The sequence below is a fragment of the Trachemys scripta genome, chromosome 2 (assembly GCF_013100865.1).
Source record: "Trachemys scripta elegans isolate TJP31775 chromosome 2, CAS_Tse_1.0, whole genome shotgun sequence".
In the NCBI taxonomy this organism is placed as follows: Eukaryota; Metazoa; Chordata; order Testudines; family Emydidae; genus Trachemys; species Trachemys scripta.
The window spans coordinates 154,377,372-154,389,168 of record NC_048299.1 but is presented as its reverse complement, the minus strand read 5'-3'; positions in this window follow the sequence as shown (position 1 = coordinate 154,389,168).

The window sequence follows — 11,797 nt, the reverse complement described above, 5'->3', positions numbered from 1 at the left end:
TTGAGCCTCCAAAAGGAGGCTCAAAATATGGTAACCCTACTCTTGTATTTAGGAGTGGAGCTGGATAAATAACTGATTTTTCAGTTTCCCAAAAATTGGGGGGGGAAATCTGTTCAGATTGAACCAAATCTAAAATTTTTCAGAATGTTTGGTGAATCAAAAAAGTCCCTATTTCAGGACAGGGATTCAAACCACACCTCAGATAAGAACCCTACCCCTTGGGAAAAAGATTACAAGGGGGGAGGGGGGGTGGGCATGGCACCCTTCTCTTCCTCCTCTGGCCATTTTGTGAATTGGCAAAGAGTTTGGGGGTCAACCGAAATTCCATTTTTCGCCAAGTAAACTTTGTCCAAAAAATGCTGCCCAGCTCGATTTATGAATTTGATGAAGTGAAGAATCCAGTTTATCCTGCTCTCTTGCTCACGTCAGTCATGATACAACCACAAGAAAAGGATATGAATCTCTTGGGGCTTGTCCAAAATCATCAAAACCTATGAAACCTGCCAGCGGCTCCTGCAATTTAAATCTCTCCATGATGAACGTTCACCATGGCTACTGTTGATCGTCTCTGGTGGAAAATCAAGCACAGGCACATGGGTGTTGCCATACTTGACAAGACCAGTGGTTCCTGTAGTCTTGTTTTCCTGCCTCTTGTCAGATGATTGCTCCTCAAGTCCCGATTCCTGCCTCCTGTACACTAATCAGACCAAATGTCTCTTTAGTCTGGTATCATGCAATCGGTAAGGCCAATGTCCATCTAGTAGTTTCTCACTCCTTGTTTTTCCAGACCAGATGATTTGCCCACCAGTTTGTTATCCTGCTTCTTGCCTTCACTCACTTCTCAAAAAGTGACATTAACTCACAGTGCTCTGACAGATTCCTGACTCTAAATTTCTGATTTTGCAGCCTTAAACCTGCGTTTCCCTTTCTTTTGATAAGGCACCTAAGCCTTGTGTTTGCTGACTAATGCTAACAAATTAGGCCAATTCTTGCTTACTGGAATCACCTCTCAATGAGGAGTTGACAGCAAGAACAATGTGTTTGTTTGCAGCCTGCGGAGGCCGCCGGGAGCATCTGTCATCAGAAGAACTACATGTCAAAAGGGGTTTCAGGCTCTGAGTGATTCTCAGAATAGGAAGAAGGAGAGAGGCATGTACAGACCTGTAGCTGGACTTCTGACGTGTCTTTGGTGGAGCTTTCATCTTCCCCTTCTCTTTGTTTGCACAGAGGACTTTGTTCTATAAGATGTGGCTTTTAATTATGAGAGCTGTATGTACAATTAGTGGTTTATCTGAAGGGAAATTTGAACTATGTAAATAGGCATCTTTTTGCTATAACCCACATAGGCTGGAAGAATTCTCTTTTGATATTTTCCATGGTAGAAAAGGACATGTATGTGTTAGAAAAGTCACTCCAGCTAGTTAAGGTTTTACTGGAGAAAGGAGTTTAGCAGATCTAAGTGCCACTGGCAGCATTGTAACTGGTCAGGTGAGAGAGAGTCAACTAGCAACCACAATATAGGCAAGAGAGGTGACATCAAAGAGAAATTCCACTAGGCCCTTTAGCAGTTAGTAAACCATGTATGTACAAAACACTAAAGGAAGTGTAATAACATCTTCCTTTTATATGGGGCCATGCTGAAGGATCATAAAGCACTGTGCAAACTGTTACAGAGTAGTGGTCGTGTTAGTCTGTATCCGCAAAAAGAACAGGAGTAGAGGTAAATACTAGGGCTGGTCTCTGGATTTTTCCACCCCTTCAATTTAATGAAGATCTTCAGAATTTTGAAACTCCTGTCATCTCGCAGGATCGCAAACAGACACAATTTTTGACTTTTATTGAAAAATCAATTTTCAGCAAATGAAAAATTTCAACCACGGTATTGAGAAAATTTTTGATTAAAATAATGTTGCAAAAATGTTACAAAAATGAAAGAAAAACTGGACTTTTTCAAAATGTTCCATTTTAGAAAAAAAAGTCTATTTTTCAAAGAAAAAATAATTTCATTTGAAAAATTTCAACCAGCTACAGTAAATGCCAAGGGTGATAATAATAATACCCAGCACTTACTCAGGCAAAACTGATGAGGACAAAGGGGTGATGGCGATATAAAGCAGTATTATTTTAGTGTAGCCAGCTAGTGTAGAAGTTATTTGAGTGCCTGTAAGAGTATTTGGAGCAGAGACATAACTAGTGTCTCAGTGTAAACTCAGGGCCAGATCTCCAGCTGGCGAAAATCACTTTAGTTCCTTTGACTCCACTAGAGCTATTCTGATTTACACCATCTGAAAATTGGGCCCCCAGGTTCGGTTCTGTTTCTGGAAATATCTGCAGGTCCCTATGTCCTTGTGAATTATGCACATCCTGTTAATCAGCCTTTCCTGTGCATTGTGGCTTTTTTGTCTCCTCACAGGGCCTGGTTTTCAGAAGGGCTGGGAAGCCACAAACGCCACCGAACTCAACCGGAGCTCTGGGTGCTCAGCACCTTGGAAAAGCCAAGCCAGGGAAGCAGAGGGAAAAAATAAAAAATAAAAAGGCCCAATGGAGAGCAGCCAAGAAGGTTTTGCCTGAGAATGAAAAATAAAATCCTCTGCATTATCTAAATCATTCCCTTAGGTGATGGGGCTCCACTGGGAGGTAATTGATCCTGATGCAGGAGTGGGTCTGCAGCCGGCCTCATCCATCTCCTGGCACAGCCCCATTTGGTGGGGCGGGGAGAGCATTGCTTCATTAGAAATCAACTGAGTGTTTTAAGTTCATCTCTGTCTTCTGCTGGGAAGAAGCATCGTTAAGCGCCCAGAACTGACCCAGGCTGCGGACATTCAAATTGCAATTCCTGTTATTAAAACTATAAACTGTGAGACCATTAAAACAAGGGAGGGGGTTGGTGGTTAGGAGATTTAGTAAGACTTTGCTCTTCTAATCTCGTCTCAATGTCCCTGCAGGGATTTCAGATCATGTAATCCTCCAGAATGACCCAGTCGGGCGGCTAGTTTCCCCCCTCTTGCAGACAGGCCAATAAATAATATATGTCTCTCCATATGTAGAATTCTTCTCAGTGTAAATTCTGTTCTCCTTGCTATCCCAGGCTCACAACATTGGAGGCTCCTTTATGCACACAATGAGCATCTGCCTTGTGCTAGAGAGAGAACCAAAAAAGGTGGTTTTGAGCAACGCTCGTAGGGACAGCCCTGTACCTTGGGCTAAAGTTGTATAATTACCATATTGCTAGAAAAAGTTGAAATCTGAAAATGTTTTAATGACTACTATTGTGTTTGTTTGTTTGTTTGTTTGTGTTATAGTATTTCCTAGGAACCCCAGGCCGGGTTCTGTGGTAGGTGGTGTTAAGACAACTAACAGAGAAGACAGCCTCTGCCCCAGGGAGTTCACAGTCTATGGTCAGACAGGGCAAAACAGATAAATGGGGGAGCCGGTTGAGAGGAGGAGGTAACAATAGAAAGAACAGAGTTTAGAAGAAATCAGCAGTCACAACAAAGCAGCTGTTGCCATTTAATGCTGGTTGGAGAAGCTCCATCCTGCCTATGTGAATGTCTGTGTGTTTCATAGGCAGTATAAGATATATTGCCCTGATTTTCAGAGGCTTCTATTAATTATAATGGGAATAGTGATTGCTCAGCATCTTTGAAAATCGGTCCTGCAGAGTCCTATGGAGCACAGAGCATTACCCATCTTCCATTTCACATCTGTATCTCTGCAAATTTTACCTTTGAACATCTCTTCCCCCTTGCCTATGTTTCCTTTTTCTTCTCTCTGTGACGTTGTGCAGTCTATATGGTTTTATAAAAACATGATAATAAGTGAATATAATGTAACTGGGATAGCTTTAGAAAAATATGGTAAAAAGTGAACATAACGTAACTGGGATATGCTTCATGCAAAAGGTCTCTTGTAAGGTATCATTACAAAGCTCATAATCTACTGAGTGGGATCATCCTATTTGTAGAAATGTACCACTCTTGTATCTAAAACTAGAAATATAAAACATAACTCTGAGGGCCTATTGTAATTATGTAAAGTATGGGCCATTAAGGATGGTTTGGAATCTTGATGACTCCCATTGTCTGCAGATGGCTGTATTTACCTGTGAGTCTTCCTGTATATGTGTGTGCTGGCAAGTGAGTAATGAAGTCTTGCAGTGACATGTGATCATGTCACCTGAACTGGAATCCATCTTTAACCTGGTGCTTTTCCAGTGAGGGAGGGTGGAAACCCAGAGGGACAAAGGGTTCCCGCCTTATGCAAAAGATATATAAAGGGGTGGAAGAGAACAAGGGTAGAGAGGAGCCATCATGAAGAATCCCCTAGCTATCACCTGAGCTGGAACAAGAGCTGTACCAGGGGAAAGAATTGTGCCCAGGCCTGGAAGGTGTCCAGTCTGAGAAAAAACTTACTGAAGCATCTCTGAGGGTGAGATTATCTGTATTTAGTTTGATTAGACATAGATTTGCGCATTTTATTTTATTTTACTTGGTGACTTACTTTGTTCTGTCTGTTACTACTTGGAACCACTTAAATCCTACTGTCTGTATTTAATAAAATCACTTTTTATTTAGTAATTTACTCAGAGTATGTATTAATACCTGGGGGAGCAAACAACTGTGCATATCTCTCTATCAGTGTTATAGAGGGCGAACAATTTATGAGTTTGCCCTGCATAAGCTTTATGCAGGGTAAAACAGATTTATCTGGGTTTAGACCCCATTGGGAGTTGGGCATCTGAGTGCTAAAGACAAGCACACTACTGTGAGCTGTTTTCAGGTAAACTTGTAGCTTTGGGACAAGTGATTCAGACCCTGGGTCTGTGTCTGGAGCCAGACGGGAGTGTCTGGCTCAGCAAGACAGGGTGCTGGAGTCCTGAGCTGGCAGGGAAAACAGAAGCAGGGGTAGTCTTTGCACATCGGGTGACAGCTCCCAAGGGGGTTTCTGTGATCCAACCCGTCACACTCTCCTTCTGCTTTTGGCCTTGGGACTCAATCCTGAGAAGAATGAGATGATTATGTGGGGTTGGGGGAAGCAACCGGAGGGAGTTGGCAGGGGTTATAACAGTTCCCCTGACGGAGGTGTTTGGCCTGTTATTTGTAAGCAATATTTGCAACTTTGGGGACTGATTAGATTCCCAGCTGTTTTTTAGATAACCAAACAGCAGCTGTAACCAGGACAAACTTTTGGCCAGGAGGTTACAGCCCACCCTGTTGGATGCACACCTGGCTCCTGTGAGCCATGGATGGGACTGAGCCTTCAATGCACTCTACACAAGTGGAGTCACTCCAGATTTACTCTCATCTAACAGAGCGCAGAGTTTAGTCCTAGGAGTCTAGGATCATTTCTTTCATACCAGTGCACTATTATGGAGACATGCGTCTGAAGGGGCTGAGACTATAACGAAGAATGTTTATTTTGTCTGTAACCCAACTAGCTGATTCACTGTATTTCAAATCCCTGCAAGTAAATAAATGAGGGGAGTCCACTTTCCCCCTCTACGCTACAGCGTGTATACATGAGTGTTATTTCGTCTATCAGATTCCTGTACAAAAGACGCTGCCGGACCATTAATAATCTGGAGAAACACCTTGAAACTTGACTCAATGAGGGCACATTGCAAATGGGCTCTAATGGCTTTTATTTCTCATCCCTGTCATCTCAGATCTAATCGGCCACGTTCTCATTTTTTATCCTATCTGCTCCCCTCTAAAATCATCCAGCAACTCTTCCCTCAGTGCTGTGCAGAGCACCAGGGGGCTGAGTGACAGGGTCAGCAATTAGTTATTAGCAAAGAAAGGTCAGGCGTATCGTGTAGCAGTGAGCAGAATCCCAGAGCAGAGGGGAGAGGATTCGGTGAATGTTGGCTGCTTTGCACCCTGGTGGTGGAGGCCAGAACCAAAAGGAGGGGATAAGAAAGGTGACGGATTTTATCTTAGAAGGCAAATATTCCAGGCCACAGAAGGGCTTTTCCTCTAGAAACAGCAGCTCTTTTTCATTCTGTGGCCCTCAAGAAAAGGCTTCATGGAGTAGGAGAGGCCTCATGCTCACTGGCCACAAGAATGGGCTCCCAACAGCAACCATCAGGGTTCAGCCCAGAACTGTAGTCTATAAAGAAATAATAGAAAAGGGTCTGAACTGGATCCCTGGGTACTGGCATGCCGGAACTTTAAAGTGGTTCTCCATTTCTGAGCTGAACCAACCCCTTGATCCAGGATGTGGTTCAAAAGCTGGAACCTAGTCACAAGTAGGCAGCTTGGGCACCTCGCTATAAATGAATAATAATGGTCAGATTCATGGTATAGCTCTTCTAATCTGCTGAATGCTTAACAAATATTAACTAGTTATTTAATTAAGCCTTACTTGCCTCTAGACAAACCCAGTTTGAATTCCAAGTGTGAAATGAAACACAAAACCAGACTATTTGCTGTTGGTTTGGGTTTCACTGAGAACATTTCACATGGCTCTAGTAATTACTTTAATTGGACCTGGGCCAGGGGACTGGGGCTAGCACCTCTAGGCTTACAAAGGGATAATTAATTACCTTAAATGGTCAAGGCCTTGGGACTATATCTCACAAAGCAACAGGCTTTTTAGATTTTTTTTAGAAAACAAAGCAAAGGCTATTTAGTTCTCTTTCCTCTAAAAAAAAAAATAAATCAAAGGAAGAGACTCCCCACCCTTTAAGAAGATATTGAACAAGCATCAACTGCATTCCAGTATATGAATTGGGTCCTGGATAACAACATGACAGATAGATAGATAGATAGATTAGTTACAGAGGAGAGCAGGGAAGCGGCCACCTGAGATATACAAATTCAACAACATGTGGCTCTTGGAGAGAGGTCTTAAGCCCTTCCCATCTTAGCCCACCTGATATTACGATCTGTTTAGAGGTCCTATTATTTCTGTTTTATTTGACTACACAAACATTGACTTAAGAAATATTTCCCTAGCCTCTGGTGGGAATCCAACCTGGTTTTCATAGACAATGACTAACGTTCCTCTTTCAGGAAGGGAGGAGATATAAGACTTTTGACTCAAGGTTGTTGGGTTTTTGGTTTTTTTTCACTCTTTCTTCTAAGTATCTCTTTATTCATCACTTTAATTACCTAATCGTAAATTTCTTTAGGGCGTTACTTGGAAAGAAAATTAGCATCAAAGCTTGGCAGTAAATTCAGGGGCTTTTGGAGCAGGTCCAAGCCGTTTCACCTGTGATTAATTAGATGATTTTTTTTCTTTAAGTGCCAGAGGGCTGTTGAGGTCTTTAAGCAGTTACATGACTGCTGGCAGCTGAGGAAATATGATTGATGTATTAGTCTAACGTTAGGGGCTGCAGCTTCTTTTTGGTGTGGGCCCATGTGCATGACAGTGTGTGTGTTTCTGTGTGTGAAATATTGGTATAAGGCTAGACCAAATTTTTCAAAAATGGGTGTGTGAACATAGGCCCCTAAATCCACATTTAGGCTCCTATAAAAGTGTCCTGATTTTCAGAAATGCTGGGCCACCAACAGCTCCTGTTCTAATGGGAACCGCTGACTACTCAGCATTTCTGAAAATCAGGCCACTTATTCTGGCATATAAATATGAGCCTTCGGTCAAGATTTTTCAAAAGGAGTAGGGGTTTTGGATACCCAATTTGAGACACCTTAAAGGGGCCTGATTTTCAAAGGGTGGGTGCTCAGTAATGAAAAATGGAGGCACCCAAAATTGTCAGTCACTATTAAATAACTTGTTCCATACTTTATGTAGCTATTTCTGAAAATTCAAGCTCTTGTGTCAGTGAGATGGGGAGGGGGCGAGGCTTTCATGTCAACATATGTTTTAAAAGGCAGGATGGATTCAGAGACACCAGCCAGCATCTGTTTCAACCCAATGTCCTTGCATAAAAACACAAACTTCAATAGTAGCACATCGGGGGCTCCTGGCAAAGGGACTTGGCTGGGGAAGGAGGGAAATGCCCACAAGTCAATAGAGATTAAGTTCCCAAACAGTAACAGGACTGAGTCATGGCAGCACTTTTTTTCAGAAGCCTCCAGTAGTGCAAGTCTGTTAGAGGAAGAACACGAGGAAAAATACCCCCCACCCCCAGTGCCTGAGAAACAAAGCCTGCTGTAAAAATACAGGGGTTTTCCTCTAGGTCTGAGGGTGCATCTTGGCTTGTTCTGTATCTGCCACCCGGACAGTAAGCTCTCGGGGGCAAAGACCATCCTTGTCTGTGTCTCAGACTGGGACAACTTGCAAGTACGTTGTCAGTGCTAATCAGACATTAATTTTTAATGGAGTTAAGTGGAAATGTGTCAGCAACAAAGACTGTTGGCATTGGAAGCCCCAGAGAGAGGTCAGGGATTGAATTGAGAATGAACTTCCCCCCTATCCCCTACTGCTGGTTACGGATGAAGCGCAGTCATAGAATTATAGGGTTAGAAGGGACCGCGAGGGTCATCTAGTCTAACCCCGGGCTGAGCTGCAGGGAGGGGGGAGGGATAGCTCAGTGGTTTGAGCATTTGCCTGCTAAACCCAGGGTTGTGAGTTCAGTCCTTGAGGGGGGCCACTTAGGGATCTGGGGCAAAATCAATACTTGGCCCTGCTAGTGAAGGCAGGGGGCTGGAGTCAATGACTTTTCAAGGTCCCTTCAAGTTCTAGGAGATAGGATATCTCCAATTTGCTGTGTCTAAACCATCCAAGACAGCTGGCTATCCAGCCTCCTTTGGAAAACCTCCAGTGAAGGCACTTCCAAGGCAGTCTGTTCCATCATCAATGGTTGTGTGGTGAGGGATAAGGAGAAGAGTTCAACACCATCACTTTTCACCTGTGTGAAAGTCACGTAGAGCCATAAAAAAAAATTGAGAGACAAGGAAAAAATCCAAGATTCTATTAGAGGTTTTTTGGAACTTTTAATGAAGAGCCAACCCCCCAGGAAATTGCAGTGATACCTTTCAGGCAAAACATCAGCTACATCCTTGGTTTCCCATTTCCACCACCCATGGACCCCACCCCCACCAGTCCAGTGGGGTGCATGCTGGGTAGCAGTGTGATAGCAGAGGCCTTCTCCCACAAACAGAGCAAACAATGGCTGAAGTTGATGGACAGGAGCAGCAATGAATAGGCCACCTCTCCCTAGTGGATTGGAGAATGGCATGAATGGATGGAAGGAGGCAGCAGTGCAGAGCCTTCTATCCTGCAATGGAGCAGGTAATGTCTGGTGGGGGGTCACCAGCCAATAATTCATTACAGGAGAGACTTCATGCGGCTCTGGCATGGCTCTGGTGTCAGTTATTTGGAATTTGTCTGGGGAGATGAACATTTCTGCAGCTCTCAGGCGGGAGCGTACTCTGGGTGAGTGGTCATGTGTGCTCAGAGGTGCTGCTCCTGCTGCCATATACCATTGCCATCCAAGTGCTCCCAGATGGGTGAGGAGAAGCCTGCTTGTTTCAGAAAATGGTTCTTCAGGCCCCTTGTGAAGTAGCTTATCTCCCTGTCCCTGCTTGGACAACAATGAAACTCAGCCTTAGCAGCCACCTCTTGTTTTGTCAATGCCCAGCTGGCCTCATCCAACATTTATAGAATCTGGGATTTTCATCAAATATCTGTTAGTCAGCACCTGCCACACGCTGCACTGTAACACCTAACACAGTGCACAGCAGTGACACTGCTCTCCCCTCCCTGTGCTGGATTACAGGTGATGGGGGGAGGGGGAAGAGGCAGAGTGGGGCTGGCGAACAAGTTACAGGCAGAGAAAAAACAGAGATAGCTGCATGGGTGTATGTGTGTGCATGTGTGTCTCCACAAGCATGGGCTGTGAGTGTAGGGTCTGCACACAGGCATGGGTGTGCATGCATGGATGTCCCCAGGTATGGGCAGTGTGTACAGTGTGCACACATGTGTGTGTGTGTGTGTGTATAGGTATGAATGGGTGCCTGGATAAGTGTCTATGCAGGTCCAAGTGCATACATGGGGAGTTTACAGGCACGGATGCCCAGTTCCCTGCCCACAGATGCCAATTCCTCACCTACCAGCCTGAGATCTCTCTGTCGATCATACCATAGTGTGGCCCAGTGGACAGGACACAGGTATCTGGGAGTCAGGTGACCTGCTTTCTATCCTTGGCCCTGCCACTGACCTGCTGGGAGCTCTTAGGGAAGTCACTTCCTCTTTCTGTCTCTCAACTCCACCCTCTGTAAGAAGGGGGCGATGATGCTCACACCTTTGTAAATTGGTTTGACATCGCATGTGCAAATTACTACACAGTAATTTTATTAATGTGCCTTCACTGCCAGCCAGCCAGCTCTGAAAATGTCATTGCTTTCAGCATGGCGCTCTTAGCCCTGGGCACTCTCCACCAGAGGGACATTATAAACATCTGCCTGGGGAGAGGAACGAGGCAAGCTGTACTCCCTCAGGGGTTGAGGACTTTAATAGCCCCTACTCAGTCTCTGTGGTAGAATTAATTATCAGGCACTCTCCACATAGATCAGAGGTTTAGGATTGAGTGGTAGAGAGGCAGCACGGCCCAGTGGATAGGGCACTAGACCGGGCATTGGGAGAGGTGGGTTCTCTTGGTGGCCTTGGCAAGTCACATCCTCTCCCACTCTTTTTCTGTCTTGTCTATTTAGATTGTCAGCTCTTCCGGGCAGGGACTGCCTCTTGCTATGTACAGGCACAGCCCCTGGCACAATGGGCTTCCGATCTCCTTTGGAGTCCTTTAGGTGCTACAGTACTAATTAAAAAGAACAAGCTGTCTTTCACCCACAGCGGTGACCTTTGCAGCTTAGGACAGAGGCAGATCAGCAGGGCAAAGTTGGGCGGGGTGGGGAGATTGGACGTCTATTGTCTGTCCTGTGCCCGCTTTATGGAATTCCCCCACCAGGCCTTTTGTCACTGGCTCTAAACCACATAAAAAACATAAAATAAATAGAAACTAAACCAATGCATTAGAAGATCCTTTAGCTAAAGAGTCAAAGTGAATAGCTTCAGAGCACACATGCACACACACAGAGATCCTCTCCTACACCTTTGCTTCTCGCAGTTTTGTGACAACAGAGATTATTTCTCACTGGAATAATGCAGCATTGTTGACATAAAAAAAAAGTCCCCTGCTTTGCTTGAACAGCATATGCCGTCTTGATCAGCTGTCTGAGGTGCCTCATCCGTACAAAGCATTTAAACCTGTCTAACATCAACAGTAAGGTAAGACAAGTCACTTTGATGCTCCACAGCACATGCCTAACATGATTATTGCAGAATCTTCCTGGTGATAATAGACTTATGCAAAGGAGGCCTTGACCCATTAACGCTTTTACCTTTCTTAGAATCCCCCCCCCCCATCCCGCTTCTTTCTCTCCTGCAAAGCAAAAATACATTTGCACATAAGTGACAACCAAACAACAAGCTGGAGTAAGCAATGGGAAAACCACCCATTCCCCCCTCCTGAAAAAGAACCCTGCCAGAGATAAGAAGTAGAGGCTGTCAGGTAAGGCGGGTGGAAATATGCCACAGAGGGAAAGCTCCCTCACTTGAGATGGGCTTATTCCTTTTTCACTTCCCATATCACCCCTTTATCTTCCAGAAATCTTATGAAAGTATGAAAATAGAGCATCTGTCACCAGCCATGCTGATGACTGACAGTCACTGGAATGTGACCGACAGTCCCACACCTGAGGAGCACTTGGAGGCAAAGTACATAAACAAACAAGCAAAACAACAACAAACAACAACAAAAATGTAGCTTCAGGCTTCTCTTTTAGCTAGAAAGAAAAAGGGCCGATTCACCCTGGAGTTATTCCAGTTTTGCACC